Below are 18,623 nucleotides of genomic sequence, written 5' to 3'. Positions count from 1 at the left end.
TACCAATCAGAGATTATGAAACCCAGACTACAGCAGCTATGGCTGTTTACATTCCCAGCAGCTAAACTCAATACAGTCCAAACAGTTAATCTGCAGTTGCAAAACGAGGTCCCTCCAAGCCATTACTAACGGGGAAAGCACGCCCTGCCGCCCGAGCCACGCGGGTCTGTGACCGAGCTGTTTGTGCAGGAGCCATCCCTGCGCTTCCAGATGGCAGGATCCACCGACACGCCGCAGGGAGACGGGGACCGGCCCGGCCCGGAGCCCACCACCACCTTCCACGGGAGACACGGGGAGAGAGCACGGCACGAGCAGCAGCCTGGGCGACGCGGGACTCTGCGCGCAGGGCTTGGCATCGCACAGGCTGCTCAGCTGCCTGGATGCAAGATCGCTGCCAAGCTGGCAGCACTCCACTGGAAGCAGGAACGGAGCTGGTCCCCTGGGAAAGGAAGGTTTCTGAGAAACAAAGGTTGAAATTTTTTTGCTATGCTAGGCAGGATACCTGTTACACCAGAGCCTTCACACGAATCAGCTGGTACAAAGCTTTCCAACTAAAATTCGGCAGCACATTTTAAAAGACTGCTTCTAAAAATCAAAACTCAACAATCATTTGATGTGGCTATAAATCACCTCCTTAATGAATAGAGAGGATAAAACTATTGAATTCCCGAAAAATGGTACTTTCAAACTGCTTGAGTTAGTGCAACATTTTGCCCACCACAAGCATCTGAAGTGCAGAGCTCCGGGAGCTGCTGTCAGTGGCAGCAGATGCAAAAGCAACTCTTCATCTCTTCACTGTCCCTCTCCTGCACCGATACAACACTCGGCTCAGCCGCCGCCTGAGGCAGCTCAGGCAGCCGAGCTGACCCAAAATGATCCAGCAGAAACAGTTACTTTTCAACCAAATCAGCTCCCCAGATTCACTCTTCACACCAATAACCTTGCTGACAGAGCTCTGGGGTTGGAACAGGTAGAGAAGAACAGGTCAGGCTCAGAGTGCAGCTCAGTTGGTGAATGTCACGTTCTTCACAGACAGCCAAAAAGCTGAGCAGAGTTAGCTTTTCACTTTGATACCATTAACACTGAGAAACTAATTTTCAACATTTTTGTTGCAAAATTGATTCTTCAAACAGTTTTTCTTTTCTTTAAGACAGGAATTAGTGTACTTAACATGAAATATGACATAACACAAATTCTGGTGCCATTTTCTAATTGGGGATGTCATGGCCAGAAGTAATTGCCTTAACTCACTCCAAGCAAAAAACCAAGAGGTTTGCGAGCAGAAAGACTGTATTTTTAATTCTAGACACGTTAATTACAATACCTTAGCTTGCTGTGACATTTAAAAAATGTATTGTATGTGCCCCCAGTTGGCCTTCTCTCCAAGCGTTTTACAGTATCATTCATTTTAATTCTTTCCTTCTTTCCAGCAAGGCCCTTGAGCACAGCCCAGCACGCAGGGCTCTGCTGCAGCTTACTGCCTGGCTCAGCTGGGAGCAGGGCAGGTAGAACAGCTCTCACCCCACATGTCTGAAACTGGTCACTTTTTCATTTTACAGCTCCCTCACACTTCCAGGCCAGAAATCTTCTAAGCACATCTGGAAACAGCTGATGAGAATTCCTGAGGTAAGTGTTTATCTTTCACAGTGAAAGAATTTACATTTCCATGTATAAAATGAAGAGGCACTGGAGATTTTAAAAAAATAAAGCCTCATCTAAACAATATTTGAGATCACGTCGGCTTCAGAGCAGGGTCCTGTCCCACCACCAATGCATCAGTCCCGACCCAGGGGCTGATCCCCAGGAGCAGGTCAAAGCTACGTAACCAGTGGAATTTTACACTCCTCAAGAGCTAGCAAGGAAAGAACAAGAGCAAACCTGACCTGAAGAGCCATAAAAACTTGGCCATTGACAACAGAACAAGTGACTCAGTTCAAATGTCAAAGTGGAGACAGAAACCTTGACTCACGCCGTGCGGATGGGAGGTGGAGCTGGCGGGAGGTGATGCCACAGGAGGGCAGTTCACTTCATGACGCAAGGACAAGTCCGCATTCCTGAACTCTGGAAAGATTTCAGCGGAAGCCAGGAGACATCCACCCGAAACAGGAGACAAAATTAAAGCTAGCCCTCCCCACTGTTTAATTTCCCTTAAACAAAGCATTTGTTTGCTACCACAAGTAACCAGATTAGCTCTGCTGGAGAGTTAACACTCCAGAGCACCTTTGCTGGGTGCTGGGCTGGCAGCACATCCTGCCTGCTTTCCACATACAATAGGCGGGATTTGCTGCCAGGAAAAATGAAAGAATCAGCAGCTCTGTTCCAAAACAAGGAATCCAGAATTAGATGACAATTTCCCTTCTAAAAGGTTTGCTTTTTTAACATTTACTAAGACAGACTTAATAGAAAATATAACTTTGGGACTACCAGTTCACTTTTCCCCATTTGACACTGCGCTAAATTCTAGTCACAGGCTTCCCCTTTAAGCTGGGTGAACCCTGTATTTTATAATACAAGTTTATGGAATCTAATTATTAAACAAATAAAATAATTTTAAAACTAAATGAAAATTTCAATCAGGGGAAAGAGCCGAAATAGCTGAGCAAGACCAGAGACAAACTCAGCGATGCCTTTTCAATAAGGCTGCAGGAGAAGCGACTCCTTGGTGCCATTTACTGCACACTTAGAGCAATTGCTGCAGTCAGTATCCAAACAGGAAACAAATCATTGTTTATGGCAGTATCCTCCTTAATTATTACTTGGTTTTGGCTTCAAGAAATCAAGGTGATTCAAAGAACCTCATTTTCCATCTCAGAAGGCCATGACAGCGTTTGCCCTGCCCCTTCCTCCTCCTGGGCAGCCAGGCTCACACAAAGGCTCCTTACGTGAACCATAATTTAAAACACAGGTTGTAATACATTTCTCACGCCCCATATTCTACCCAGATTCTGCATTTCTAGATGCCTTCCAGAAGCCAAGATCTTTCTGTGCTACTGGAAAGCAAAAATCCTACAACTGTGGCTCTCAAAAACGCATATATTAAAGGTCACTTTTCAAAACCACTTTACTACGAAGGATTTATTTTGCTTCCTTTGGCAGCCTGTGGCAATACTCAGCTTTGTGGATATACCGTAGGAGTTTGGTTTCACCTGCACAGCATTTTGAAGACAAGCCAGAGCAGAAATGTGTTTGGCCAAGTACACTTTTCACCACAGAAGCCAAATTCATTACGTCACAGAAGCCCTAAATTAATCCCATTTTTCATTATGTCACACAAACCTCAGATTAATCCCATTACACAAGTCCCAGATTAATCCCGTTTTGACTCCCCACCATAACCCCCCCCCCCCAAAAAAAAAAAAAAAACAAAAAAAAAACCCAAAACCCCCAGCATTCATAGTGAATGTAAGGTGATGAATTGGGATCCTCAGTGTGGCTGGACTTTTTTCAGAAGAAACTAGCACGAGCCAAGGTAAGTACCAATATTCTCAGAGTTATTTGTAGAGATTTTAAAATCACTTCAGCATGACTGTCAGATGATAGTCACCATTTTCAATATTTACTTGGTATTTAGGGAACACCACTCACAGCCAGTCACCAATTAGACTTCAAGTTCACCTACTAGCCCCATTTTTCACCCAAATTAACGATATAAATTTCTGCATAAGTATTAGAATTGCTTTCACCGTAAATCTGGTGACCACTGATGCGTTAGTGGCAGAAATCACAGCAAAGGCTGCTGTTTGAGGAGATAACCCACCAGCTCACGGCCTAGGGAAGGGCCTCAGTGCAGAACCAGTTTTCAAACTGAAGTGACACTTGTCACCAAACTTAATCCATGCGGTTACTGCAGCTTCTGTGCTTCTAATCCTTTAGAATTGCTTTTAAAAATGGTGCACCACCTCCAAGGCACCAAAATATTTCATTAATCAAGATCTGTATCTTCAGAAACCCAGGTTCTGCAAAACTACAATTCAGGCCTCAAGAAATGGATAACCATTTCCGCTCCTTCGTCTTCCTTCTTCATCTTCTCCATTGAGTTCCTCCATCGAATTTTGCTTGGTGGTTGAATCTAAAAGCTGTAACTTTGATCTCTTCTATAATCTCAACCATCCGCTGTTGAAGAATGAAGCCTGCCTGCTTTAATTAAAGGCAGACCAGGCTTTAGAAAGATAATCATCTTAGAAAGAAAGCAGACTGTTCCTTTGCAGTCGCAGGGAAACCCATGACAGACTGTTCACATTAGGGGATCTGAAATTCCTTCGTTAAGTGAAATGGATCCAAGGCTCCTCTCCCAAGTGAGACAGTAAATTTAGCTATTTAGAACAACCACAGCTCAAGCCAAATCTTATTTTAGGGCCACTCTCGGAGGTACAGTCACTGCAAGGCCCTGCACTGCCCTTCAGAACTCCAACCCCCCCAGTATCATCAAACAAATTTGGTTTTAATATTAGATATTGATAATTGAACAAAGTATAGTGCAGTTGGGAAAAAATACCATTCAGTTATATCTACGTAACAAATCTAGATAGATAGTTTTGAGCCACATGCACTGCAAATTCAAGATGAATGCAACCTGAACTTTCTATATGCAAAAAATACTATTGTCACTTAAATGCCAAATCAAATTTGAAGCACTTTTGTTTGATGGAGGAAGTGATGTTTCAGTGAGCAGTTTCTGATGAGTCTGATAATTGTAAATTTTATTTGTATCCAGAAGTTTAAAAGCTAAGTGTCTCCAGTTGACTACTGTCCCAGCAAATCAAATACTTACTGCTAGCCTACTGTTCCATACCATGAACAAAGTTTTAGCTAATAAAGCTCTCCCTGTATTCTTTTAAACTTTCAAAACACCCAAATGTCCACTCACAATATATGTTAGGCCAATATGACAAAATATAGCTTCTTTTAAAAAAGTGCATTTGATTTGTGAGAGTATTAATACCATCAGAACGAAATGCAAAGTGCTGCTGTAAGGGATTAAAATTCTAAATGCTTAAATGCAGTCAGGATCTAGCAGCAGTCATATGTTTTTTTTTTTTTCCAAAGTAAAAACTCCTATGTCAAGATGTCACAAATTAGTGAATAAAAAACTCAAGGAATGTGAGACAAAGCTGAGCTACACAAGAAACTTTATGAACTTATCAATTCATAATGTATTTTCTACACCTTGCTTTTTCCCCTTCAAGTATTACAATATACATGTCTCATACTAAGTGCACTCTACTTAACACTACTACAGAACTTGAACTTTCCAAACATGTCAGTTATTAATATGATTTATTAAAAAATGTATACAAACACCCTTACATGATGTCTTGGTAAAGAACTGGTTTTAGTATTTAACTGCACAGTATTTATTTACATTAAAAAGTTTATTTTTACACAAGGTCTTTCCTTCTTGCAAGCAAGCACCAACATTTTACTTATGTAGATTAATTTTATCTAAAATTAGCTGGGCACAATTTTGATAAGAGACAGTATAGCAGAAAGCAACTGAAATAATTATTGAATTTGTTACTCCTTAATCTCAGGTGCAATTTTACAATCCCCGTATGCCAACACAAACGTAGCTGCTGCCAGAATGGGAATTCCCCCCCTGCCGCCTTGTGCTTGAGCAGCATTCACATCCTGAGCGCTACATCTAGTTAAAAATTAACCTGGCCAAGCCGTAGCAATAAATCAACCTGCAGCCACCTCCCTTCCCCGGCCGGCTCTCCCAAGCTGCTCACCTTGTCCCTCCACTGCAGCCTGAATTTGTGGCAGCTCAAGTCACCACCAAATCAAACCCACAACAAGGAGCAAATGTTGGATTCCTCCTCCATGCGTCTCCCTACAACCTTTCTCCTTTGAAGAGAGCTCTTTGAAGCAGTGCCCCTTCCCTGAATCTTACATCCCTCCCCTGCATCAGTAGCTGTCATGGGCAGCTCAGACTGGAATTACATCCAATAAAGAAATTACTGGTTTCCAGTTGTCTCTGCCCCCTCTCCAGGCCACCCCATGGCTGCGGTGCTCCCTGTCCAGCACCAGTGCAGGGAGAGGGGGAAAATCTGTCCCTTTTAGCAACAGCAGCTACTTAAGATCAGCTTAAGATGATCACGAAACTGCACCCTGGGGCCAGCATTTCATTAACACAGCGGTGACATCAGCTGGCAGAGACGCTGAAAAAAGTTGTTGTGCCCTCCCTCCTACCACCCACAGCTGCTCACATCTGCCTTTGCCCAGTACAAGCATCCCCACTTAGTCAACAGCTCAAAGGACTGAGCTGGCTGAAAACTAACCTGGTTGGAAGAAACCCCATTTTTCAGTCAGATTAACTTCATCGCTGAGGTCAGATGCGCAAGCACAAAGGAGGGGTGGGAATAAATGGAAGGGCAGCTGGGGAGTCGAGGCTTGGCAGAAAGGGCACTGCTGCCCACCACGATGCAGTTGTACATCCTGACCAGAGCTAAGGCAGCAGCTGATGTTTCTGGATGAGAGAATGGCTCATGGATTTCCTACACACAGCTTCGGCAGCTTTTAGTTTTAGGCAAGGACCAGTCCCCCTGCCAAACCACCTGCTGACATGAGAACTTCACATTTAAGAGGAGAAGGAAAAAACCCACCACAACTCCCCCCCAACATATCCTGAACTTTCAAACAAGACATTACTATCCATTCTAGCCACAAAACTCAAGGATTGCCCCACTAACTCAAGACGATTTTTAAATGTGATGATTTCTGTTACTAGAAGTTCTGCATTGACAATCACTGGAAAAAGACTCCAAGAAGCAGTATTGCCTTTTGCAATGACAAACTTCTTACAGTGCAGACATGTTTGAATAGGAAAAATATGCAATGCAGGAATGAGCAAAATACACTCAACTGCTAAAAAAAAAATCCTTTTTTTTTTTTTTTTTTTTTTTGCCTATTTGTTTGCTTTTTTGCACTTTGGCAGGATACTTCAGCTACATATTATCTTGCATAAGCCTCAAAAAAATCCAATCCAGAAATTAACATTTCACCAAAGGTAACGCTGTTCTTAAGTTAACATACTGTCCAGACAGGTCTATTTTCAGTACGGGGATTCACAAAACTGGCAAGAGAAAGCCTCTGAAAGGAAACCAAGCTGAATCAACACGAAGCAAAACAAGGAAACACAGAAAAGGCAGAACAATGAAGTAGGAATAGAAAGTAAGAATGCAAAAAAGGAGTTGGAAGCTTTGAAATAACAGTAAAAAGAATACAAGGGAATTCAGGGACCTGAAGTTATGTAAAACTGATTAACGAGCTAGTGACAAAATAGGGGTTATTCTTTATGACTACTATTTTACAAAGAAGCCTTTGCACCGATTTTCTGATCAGTAGCCATGCTTAACAATGAATGGCTGAACCCTTTATTATGTTTCATCAACAGAAAAGCAAGTTTGGGAGCTGAGACCAACAATTAGCCTGCAACTGAGACGACTCATCCGATTACTGGGTTTTACTGCACTGGATATAGACATCTGTTTTTATGTTGCTTAGATACAGTGTATACAAGACCATATTAATGTGTATAACATGCAGAACTATGCCATTACTGCCCTGCCATGTGGTGCACATGATGCTTTTTGCTCTTCTAGCATGAAACTGAAAATTAACTCTATCACTAGATTTCCGAGAAGGAAATACAAGCCTTGGACTAATAGTCTATTCAAGGTTTATTAATCTGTACTGCACTTGAACACACACTTGGACCTGCTGTTACAAAACCAGGATTACTTTACCCTACTGTTCCATTCCTACAAAAAATATCAGATCAGAACACTTAATCTCTGTATTAAATCGGCTTACAGCAAGACAAACCAGTTAAATGCTTGACTGAAATAGAAGCTGCAACACTTTAGCTCACACATTTTTCTGTAGCAAAATGTTAGCGTTCTATTTTCATTTTCTTTAGAAAATAGAACTTTTCATCAGGTGGATTAACATTTCCTATCCATTGCTTGATAATTAGTTCACAGATGCCAAAAAAGTTTGCATTTGAATAAACTGTGGTACTTTCCAAAGACATATCACAATCATAACTTTCCCATCTGCATGCAAGGCAATTTATCATCTAAATAAGGGGTAACCTTGTAACTGAATTTTCCTGTCACTGGCTAAAGTAGTTTTTTGTCACCTTAGCTCTGTCACCAAGGATGTGTGCACATGTGTGCGCCGCAAGTGGCATGCTCCAGCAGCATTTACAGTTCTCAGCAATGACCTACCCTTTCTGTGCAACGCACAGCTGTACAAGTTCTCAGCTTTCCTTTTATTAATTTTCACTCTGGAAGTGTCATTGGGATCTTGAGAAACATGCAATATAGTCAACAGTATATTTATACAAAAATCTCAGCCCAACAACTCCTGACACAGGAAAATTTGTAAGACAGAAGGAAAAAACTCCTTTATTGATCCTTCTCGCCTACAACTAATTTGAATATTTTGCATACTCATTTTTTGCAGATCTCCTGGCTCTTTGATTCACTCTGCTGCAGTCACTCCAGGATGCTCCTGTCATTTTGCAATGCAATTAACTTCAAAGGAAAACAATCTGTGTCAAGGAAAAAAAAAAGGCTCCACCTCACTTAAGAGAAGAACTTGCGACCTCACCCAGCTGGCGCGTATTTATGAAAGCTCGTTTCCTGTTGAGACAGCAGGACTGTCCAAGCACAAGATACACGGCTATTCTGACATGCTTTTATCAGCAATGGAAGAGCGATTACCAAATCAAAGCTTTTAAGGCAATTTGGTTCATAAGGAATAAATCTTAACCAAAATGTTCTCATTCGGGCAACAATGTTGCAGATAAAAAGGATACTCAAAAGTTCCCTGTTTTTTTTCTTGTCTAGACATCAAGTGCTTCTTTAAGCATGACAGTGTCAGTGAGGATCAAATTTAGCCTTGCTTTCAAGACTGGTACCTATAACAATCAAGGAGTGCTGAAAAAATGAGGTAATCAAGCACAGTAATCTGTGAAAATCACTTGATATGTCACCAACTGCTGTGAAGCTACTTGGTTCCGAATCACCAGAGATCGGGCATACCTTACCCACTTTAATTTGTATTATTAAACTCCCATAGGTTTCAGATCAGAGCTGTGCCATGGCAAATGGGTGACAGGTAATTGCTGCCTAATGTAAGGCCCAACATTGTGAGCTGGAAGTTCTCCTAAAACACCAAAAAAATGGAGCTACTTGTTTAAAATTATGAAACCTTTCTTTCTGGAAACTGTGCATAATACTAGAAAACATTTCTAACACACTAAGACAATTTTCATTTAACCACATCCTAAAAAGAGTGCATGTATTTGGCATTTTATCATTTGCTAATACAATGACCTCTAAAGAGCAGTTCTGGTCACAGAGTCATTATCCTAACCTAAAAATACCATACAAGTATCTAAGAAATACATTTGCTTTCATAAATTCCAAGTGTATCACATTACAGCATCAGGTTGAAACAGCTTGTTAGATCACTTCTACCTATTTTAGCAGATGAAATCATTACTATTTTAGGATTTTGACTCTGGGCATACTCTGATATTAAAATTAATTGCTCCAAAGAACCACCATCAGATCAAGTTAGAATCAAGGAATCAGCTTCATCCACAAAGAGGGTAATACCAAGGTTATTTTGTTTATATGAATAAATATGAGAAGAGTTGGACTCCCCCTCCAGAGTGCAGGTGCGCAGCCGACCATTTAGCTGAGCTGTCACTAAAGCAGATTCAAGCCTATTTTTACCTTCACTGTTCTGCTGTTATGTCAGATGCCAAAACCTCCACCTTGGGTGCACCTAACACCCCTGCACAACACAGCCTGTCCTACTCTTCTGGCTCCCTCTGCTTCCCTCTGGTGCTTCACCCCGGCAGCCAGGGATGGAGCCTTTGGTTACATGCTGCGACACAAGCCCAGCACGCCAGGTTTGGCACAATCTTTCTTGCTGCCCTAGACCCTTCAAAAGCCTGTGAAACCACTGAGAAGTATCTGCACAGGAAAATTACATTTATTCATCATTTCAAGGCAACATAAGACTGTGCTTTCCGAGACCCTTGCTGTACAGTCCTGACCCCCTGGCAAAACAGGAAGCCCAAGATAATCCAGCTACAACAGACCTACAGTCTATGTCTGTCTGTCTGATTAGTGTGACTATTTTATCACTCCTCTGATCTGTTTCATCAAGCAGCAGCATGATGAACAGAGCCAAAGGAGATGAGGACATGAATGCTGAAGAGCAATTAATATTTCCCAAATCTCTGAGCTTGGAATCTTTTAATTTCTCTTTCTGCAACAAAAATCTCAAGTATTTTACATGTTGCTCACTCAGCAGGTGACACACAAGTCTGCCATGAAGTTATATAATACCTTTTTTTCTTCTATCCAGAGGCTATAGCTAGTTCTCTACTGGGAAGTGCAGTATTTTATTAAAGCACCTTTGAGTCAACAAAATTTAGCACAACAAAAACAAGTCATTCTTTGCCACCGAATACCAGAAATTTTTATGTAAGTTTGGAAAGCATTTTCTGTGTCTATTAAGGGGAAGCAAAGTAACTGAAGCTTTACCTGCCCTGGAAGAGCCCACAGCTCAGGAAAATAAGGTAACACACCCAGGAGCTCATTCTCATACACTGCAGGCACAGAGAAAACATGTTTCTTTCATGCAAGATTCACTTAAAGCAAAAACAAATAGTTGAAACTATTAAAATTTGGCTTTTCTGAGAAGACGACAGCTTTAACACATTCTTCAGCCGCTCAGCAAAGTGGAGCTCTCTGCTAGCACTGACGGCGCAGGGACCACACGAGCCTGGTGCTGTCAGACATCAGCCACGCAGAAGTCACCTCTGGCCCGGGAAGCTCCCGGGACAGACAGGGCTGGTGGCCGTCACAGCCCACGGGGGAAATGCCACGGGGTGAGCGAGCCCCGCACCCTGCCCACGATGGCCGCTCCCGGGCACGGCAGGCACAGCCCAGCCAAGGCGCTCCTAGGTCTTCATGTGGTCTGGAACCAGATCACAAACGAAGAGGCTTTTTAAACCGAGGGCTGAGCAAATACTTACTCATCGATTTAAAACCTGTTGCTGCCCTTGTAAGAGCACTACAAACACAACATGAAGTGTCTAGAAAGTCTAATACGGTGTCTTTCTGGAAAACACCGCACTGGAATGCACGAAGAGCACAGCATTACACACCGCAAACAACTTCTGCAGAGAAGTAAGTTTCTTAAAAACACCAAGTAATTTCTTAACAGTTTCTGATCTTAAGGATTCTTAATTTAAACCAACACGAGATCATCTTGGCCCCTGAGGAACTAAGAGATACTGATAAAGCAACTGCCTTTTCAAAACTTAAAGGGAGTGCCCAAAAGCAGACCAGAATACACTCCTTTGTTTTCTGACCATCTGTTCACAGACAAATCCTCTCCTCTTACCAGGGGTTCCAGTACAGCAATACCCCTTCGCGCTGGCAGCAGCAGGCGTTCAGCCCGACAGACCTCTCCGGCTCACACGCTGTCCAATGAGACAGAACAACTGAAGAAAGTCACTACAAAGTCCACAACTTTGGTAAATTCAGGTAATTCTTCCTTTGGCTCCAGCAATCTACTCTGAAGGGTACACTGATCAATGGGATTAACAGATGTGCTCACAAAATTGAATGTAGACTACAGCTTGGACACAATTTACATCCACAAGCTATTCCATTTGTTGCTGCATTAATGGCAGTTGCAAATACACCGACAAGTGCCAAGTCTTACCATAAGAAGCAGCCCCAAACTGAAAACATAATAGCTGCATGTTTTTCTATAATTGGAAGTTTGTACTGTTAGAAAAATCAGATTCCAGAGCTGCACAACGCATTACATTGTGTCAGTTTTCCCCAAAGGGTGCGGGAAATAGATAAATATGCAGATATCAAGAAACTTTGTTGATACTGCTGAGGCAGAGAGGCAGCCTTAAAGGAGTAACTGTTAGCTCTTTGCTGGCTTGCACCTCAGATGGAAACACCACTTCTGCATTTCTGCCCAGCCCGTCCCGCAGTGGCTGGAGGTAATGACCGGTTTACGAGCTCTCTATGCCACCTCCAGTACTTCAGTCAATATAAAGTTTACTGCCTCCTCGCCCTGCCTGTTCAGCAGCCAAACTACAAACACGCAGATGTTTAGATAATGCATTCTCTTTGCTACTAGCCTACGAGTGAGTTAGCATTCACATGCATTTTATTTCAATCAGTCCCTGACAGTTAGTTACACGAAGTCCAAAAGTCTGCACATGTTCGGGGAAACAGATCTTCCCTAATTCAATCTACTCAGACTCTTTAAACCTGTCACTGAATTAATCTGCCATCCAGAAAGATCTAAGTCAATTTTCTAATTAAAGAGACTTCAAACTTCATTTGGAGATAAACAGGAAATGTTTAAGATAACTATTATAAACACTGAAATTAGATTTTCTTCTTTTCAGAGTACTCACATGTAGACAAATGCCAACCTAAAGGACCAAGCAAAAAGCAGATTCTTCCCCTGCCTGTAAATATCAACATATGTCAATGTTGTTTACCACTTTTTCAAATATCTTTGACAATGACAACAAGCACTCCAACTACATAATGCTTACCATCTTTAACTTTTTTTTAAAAGGATGTTGAGCCAGAAATTTTCAAATACTGGGGTCATACTAAATTTTTAATATTTTTTTTTCCAAACAAGAACTATAAAAACATTTTAAAAGTATTTATTTGACATTAAGTGGCATTGTAGGGTTAAAGTTATACTGATTGAAGTGTTTTGGACTTAACAGAGATGAGTGCACTCTTGTTTTAAAACAAGATTTAAAAAGCTAGTTTGCAAAGTACTATCAACCAAAGACCAAAAGCAGAATAACTCCCTGAAGTAATAATTCATAGAACAATTCTGAAAAAGACTAGAGTCAATGGGTAACACTTTAGCAGGAAGAAAAAAATTAACAGCTCAGACCATCAGCATTTTCCATGAAGTATTACCAAAAGTGATTGTTTTCCAGCAGATCTTCCCCTATACAAATCAAATATAGGTAGCTCCCTACTGCACACAATCATTCATTAAGTTCTTTTAACATAACTTGCTCTAATGCAATAATTAAGTTACAATAACATCAAGTAGAACTTACGACTTACAGATTGCCAAATAGTTTGAAGAAATACTAAATATAATTTAGCACAGTAACTTTTACGTAGGGCATGAGCTATTAAAAGATATGTTCAAATACTCCTGTTGAGTCAGAGTAATGTCACGTGGACTGAGCCTGGAAAAACCTATTTGTACACAAGAAGTTGTATTTAAACAGTGGAAAACTAGTAAAGAAGCTATAGTAAGTTGGCTTCTTGTATAAAAAGAGATCTTTGTATCGTGGTTTGTGGTCTCCTCCAGATTTCTAGTTAGTCAGATCTGCCTGTCCCTGGTTTAAATTACCGTCACAGCTGAAGGGCAGATAGAGTATCTCTCCTAGTAAAGACAGTAAGTATATCCACCTATCAGTCTTGATCTTAGATGACTTCACCAGACCTAAACTTTCCAGACCAGTTGGCTAGAGTAATTTTTAATCTGTAGGATACTCTGCTGATTACACCTAAAAGATGAAAAATGAGATCGATGGGAACAACATTAATAGTTGTGTCCCCAGAGGCAGGAAAGGCTAACTCACATAAAATTGCTAGACAGTAACAAATGTCATTAATTACCAACCTGTTTTCCTGTAAGTAAACAGCATGATACAAACACCTCTGTGGAGTCATTCCTCATATGAATTACTTAGCTATGTAGTTCAAATGCTTATTAGTGTATCATTTGAAAGCCTTCAATGACAATACCTCTGAACATCTATTTTCATTAGAGATGACTACAACCATAAAGTAGAATACTTCCCAAGCTTCTAATCAAAATCTGGCTCCCTTTGTAATTTATAAAAGGGTATGGAAACTACAAGACAAGCGCTAGTAGATATCTGAAGAATTACCCTGTTGGCATCATACATAATATAATCCTTCTCATTTCTGAGCCTGACACACAGCTGCTCTGCTAGAATGAATATCTGTCTATGAAGCACCCCAAGGAAAAGTACAAACACAGCAGGAAGGTAGTACCTCACCTCTTCAAATTTATGAGACAACACATACCAAAACATATTCCACAACTTCCATTTCCCAAAGCACTGTATCTAGATGAAGCACACCAAAAATGTGTGTGTGGAACAGAACTGTCCTCAGTGGATATGAGCCTTGGTCCTCAAAACAGACAAAGGTTTAGAGAATTAGTATGTAAATTCCATTAAAAGCAATCTCAGCACATGTCCTCTAAGGAATCACAGGCTACCTGAAAATCATGGAGTCCAGAATGAATGTTATTCTTTTCCTCTCTACTCCCTCCCATCCTTAATTTTTTAAGCCTCAGTACAGGTTTCAGCTGTTTCCAATTGTTTAGGCTTAAGCTGGGCTGTAGCTCAAAGCAAAGTTAAATATGAGCTAGATATTTTGTGTTAGTAGCTGTGTATCTGTCATGATCAAGATGCCAGTTTATTCTGATACATTAATTCATCTCAGGGCAAACTAATGATTTCCTGGTAAGCCATGCCTCTGCACCCCGCCCCCCCCCCGGCCCCTGCTTCTTGCAAATTCTCTCTGAGTAGATGCAAGATCCTTCATGGTGACATGAGAACCACCACACACCAAGTCATAGGTCCTTCCTCTGGCTAAGACAGTCCTGAACGAGTTCTGATGCCACCTCTCAAGGAGAGGTTTTGGGCGCCTGGCCCAGACACGGACAGTCTCTCTGAAGCAGCCAACAGAACTAGAAGGATCAGTGCTCAAACTGCTAGTTTTCAGTGAAAGGTAAAATATATCCTTTAATTTCTCCCTTTCCTTTGGGTTTATATAGACAAGTAATTACTATTTTACTTCATGGGTTAACCAGAGCTTGAGTTGTTCCCCTCAGCAGAAATGCTTGCTTGCAGACCTGCACCACTTTCAACGAAACTGTCAAACACATAAAAAAAAAAAGAACTCAGTGGCAGATTGAATACTTGCCTTGTTTAAGGCATCCAACAACATCCACAATATAATTGCTGCAAAATATTTAACACATCTATTAATTATTGTGGAATCCTGTTCACTCAGGTAATCCCCTCTTTAATTAGTTTCCTACATATATTTCATAATTCTATATAATACTATCCATGCAGACTCATAGGCTTCCCATAAATGCCATTCCTCTGCTTAAATGAAGCTCTTGCCCATCTTGTCTTATTTTTCACGCTAAGGAATTACTTCTCTCCTAAGTCACATATTCGTGGTTCAGGGCCAAGGATGCCAACCTTCAGAAGCTGGCTGTAAGAAAGGCCGTGTCATTGCTGAATGGGATAAGTCCTGAACTATTAGAGGTTGAAGATTCCTTTGTTAAAAGGAACAAAACCACGTTAAAGACACATCACTGATGCATAGCCAAGGCTTGCTGACCTCATAACAACATGCCTGTTCTCCCTAGCCCTCAATTACGGTGAAAAGCTCTGAATGAGTGAAAAGAAAAGCAGAAGATACCCCTTCCTAATACAGCACCATGACAGCATAGCCAGTTAAAAATCGCCCTACAGAGCAGCAGATTACGCCGAAGTGCAGATGTCCCAGGGAAGATAAGTGGGAGTGGGCAGTCCATGCAACATCCCCAAGTGTCCTGGGTGAGCCACCCGAGATGGGGGGGGGGGGGTGACCCCACAGCACCAATTCCCAAACTGCTGCTCCAAACAGGCTTCTCTTGTGGGGCGGCTTATTCACCTGCCAGGTCGCCCGATGGCACGTGGGGGCTTGAAATACTGAACACTGCACCTCTGAGGCATTTACATAACCAGGAGAGTCCTTCTGACACAGGACTTGTCTCCTCATGCTATCCAGCATAAAAGGCTAATAAATTAGTTACACCAATTCAGTATAAACCCACCTCAGAAAGCAGCAGGCTGCAACAGTACCAGATGGGAAGCATGCTGCAACTTTTTTTTTCTTTTTCCTTTTTTCTTCAATGTTACAAAATTAAAATGGTTCACTCCTGGTTCTGGTACCCAGTGCCAGAAACACTTGCCTCTGCTAATATTGCCTGCAAGATCCTACTGAACGATGACTGTCACATCTCCCACGTCCCATGAGTTGTACAGTGCTTATCAAAACCACAGGAGGCGGCACTGCCCAAAATTTGAAAACCTCAGCCCTGATATTTGCAAGTGAAACCAATCACAAATCTTTCACTACTAAGTGATTTTTCCTCCGGAAATTAAGACTCTGGCAATTATGTGAATTCTTGGCTAGTACATGAAATGGAAGGAGGCTAGTAATATTAAATATTCACCAATTAATTTTAATAGAACATTTAATACCTCTTTAAACAAAATGTTTTTCAAGGTAACTATAATTAAAACTGTAAAGTGAACCATTTCTCCTTCTTTGTACACCAACTGGTCTAATTATGCTTGATTTCTCAATGCAGTGTTACAGGGCTGAGACATCCCTCTCACCTCCTCAACTGGAGGAGGAGAGATGCAGAAGCATTTCCAGAAAGTATCTCTATCAAAACAAAGTCTTCACTAGACTGTGGGCTTTGATGGGCCTCAGAAGCAGTTACTATTTAAAAAGCTGTTTGTATCCAAGTGAACATCTAACACAGATAATTAATCCTCTTTTCTGTAAAGAGGTTGAAATATCTCAAAAATAAAAAACATTGTAATGATGAACCAAAAAAAAATTCAAGTAGTACAGGTTTGGAGAAAAACAGTGCTTGGTTGTGCACAAGAATACACTCCACTCCCGGAAATGTAAAAATACATTCACTGAGTTTCCGCTGTTAGAGCTCCTATACATACAAGGTGATCATACATTGCAAAAGCCAACACAAGCCTCACAAGTTTTGTTTCTTTCCCTCCCAACCCCATATCATATCCTTAAACTGAAGTTTCCCGAGATTCATTAGAATTAATGCAGATTTACAGTGACAAAAATTTCAATTACATAAGCATTTTTCTTTAACTAGGAAAGCCACAAATACTAAGGTCAGCAACAACACAGTGAATACCACCTTGTGCTAACATGACAACACAAACCAAACCCTAGAAGGGGCTTGCTTCATTTGGTTCATTCAAAGCACTTACAAACATAAGGATGTAATTTATATGCAAAAAAGGCAACAAGCGCTGGCCAAAAGTGTTCTCACCTCTACACAATTAAAAGAAAAGTTAGTGTGTTCTTGGGTGAAGAATCCATACAACTAAAGAGAATTGATTATTAAAAGACACTATAAACAAAACCAGAACCAATAAGGATGCGCTCCTATTTAATATCAAATAAAACAGGAAAGAGAAACAGTTTAAAATTTCATTTAACCTACTAATATTAAGCTTATAAAAACAAACGAGTCAACATCATTTTAAATTGTTTTTAATGAAAAACAATTACAGGTACTTGTCTGTATTTTAATGAAACTAGAGAAGTTCACTATTCTAGACCCAGGCTAAGGCACCAGCAGACTACCTGGCGAAGAAGTATGAGCAATAATCCTGCACGCCAACAACCACACCCTGAGAAACTCCGTTGTGAAACGACCGATAGCCACAGCTTCCACCGGGCTTCAGCTGCGTTTAGTCAAAGGTCATCACAAACCTCCCAACCCATACACGACCATTAAGTCAGTTCTCCAGACTTAATTCTGATTCCCCCTGAAGTAGAAAGCAGCCCAAGATGTTCATCCTGCTCAGTAAAATGCAGATTACTTGAAATTCCATGTGGGATTTGGAGCTGTTGGCCCAACACATGCAAAAAGGGAATGCCAATAATCACACCAACAATATTAAAAAAAAAAAAAAATCCATTAGTTTATATAAAATGAGAACGAAGGGACACAAAACTGATTTGGAGTTTATGCTCTCTTTTATAGCAGAACAAACGCCCTATTAAAAATCTACTATTTAGGCATTATTAGCCGACACGCTTGACCTGTTTTATACATATGTAGGCCCCAAAGAAAATAAACACTGTGTTAAGTGAGTTACTGGAGTGGAGGCCATGAAACTATAAATTCAGATAACATGAAAGTTTACACTTTCAGTGTTAAGTGCATACTTTCAGATGAAGTTTTCACTGAGAGCAGAGAGAAGTTTCTGAGTGGAAAAATAGAGAACTCTACTTGAAATGCAGTAAAGTTACATTGGCATTTTTAGCAGAGAGAAGATCTGCAGGCAGACACTCCAGTGTCTGTGCACAGATTTCTTTCTACAGAATCGGGCTAAAGACCTTCTGAGACTCTGACATCTGGAAATCAGAGGCAATCCTACCTATGAGACCTGTGCTATTTTTGCTAAAATTAAATCATAGAGGATGCGCTCTCTGAAGTCTTCTTAAACGTGAAAAAGAGTGAGAAATGGATCAAGTAACTCAATATTAACACAGGAACAGAGGAAACGAAAGTCACGAAGCCCCCAGACAGGAAGCGCCCAATGCAAATATCTCTGCGGGGCACGGGGGCCCAGGCGACCCCCGAGGGCCTGGGTCTTGTTACTTTTTTTTTTTTTTTTTTTCCAGTTTCACATCAATAAAAGCCTCCGCCGCCTCGCCTCC

The 18,623-nt window shown here is 41.1% G+C and overlaps 1 protein-coding gene across 5 annotated transcripts in view; it reads right to left on the bottom strand.

The window, feature by feature from the left end:
* ARHGAP17 (Rho GTPase activating protein 17) overlaps positions 1-18,623 on the bottom strand; it is a 47,876-nt gene that overhangs the window by 28,911 nt on the left and 342 nt on the right. The window lies entirely within an intron of this gene.

The sequence above is a fragment of the Tyto alba genome, unplaced genomic scaffold (genome assembly GCF_018691265.1).
Source record: "Tyto alba isolate M040663 unplaced genomic scaffold, T.alba_DEE_v4.0 Super-Scaffold_28, whole genome shotgun sequence".
Taxonomy (NCBI): domain Eukaryota; kingdom Metazoa; phylum Chordata; class Aves; order Strigiformes; family Tytonidae; genus Tyto; species Tyto alba.
Note: the sequence above shows the minus strand (reverse complement) of the source record. Positions and strands in the feature narration are given on the sequence as shown.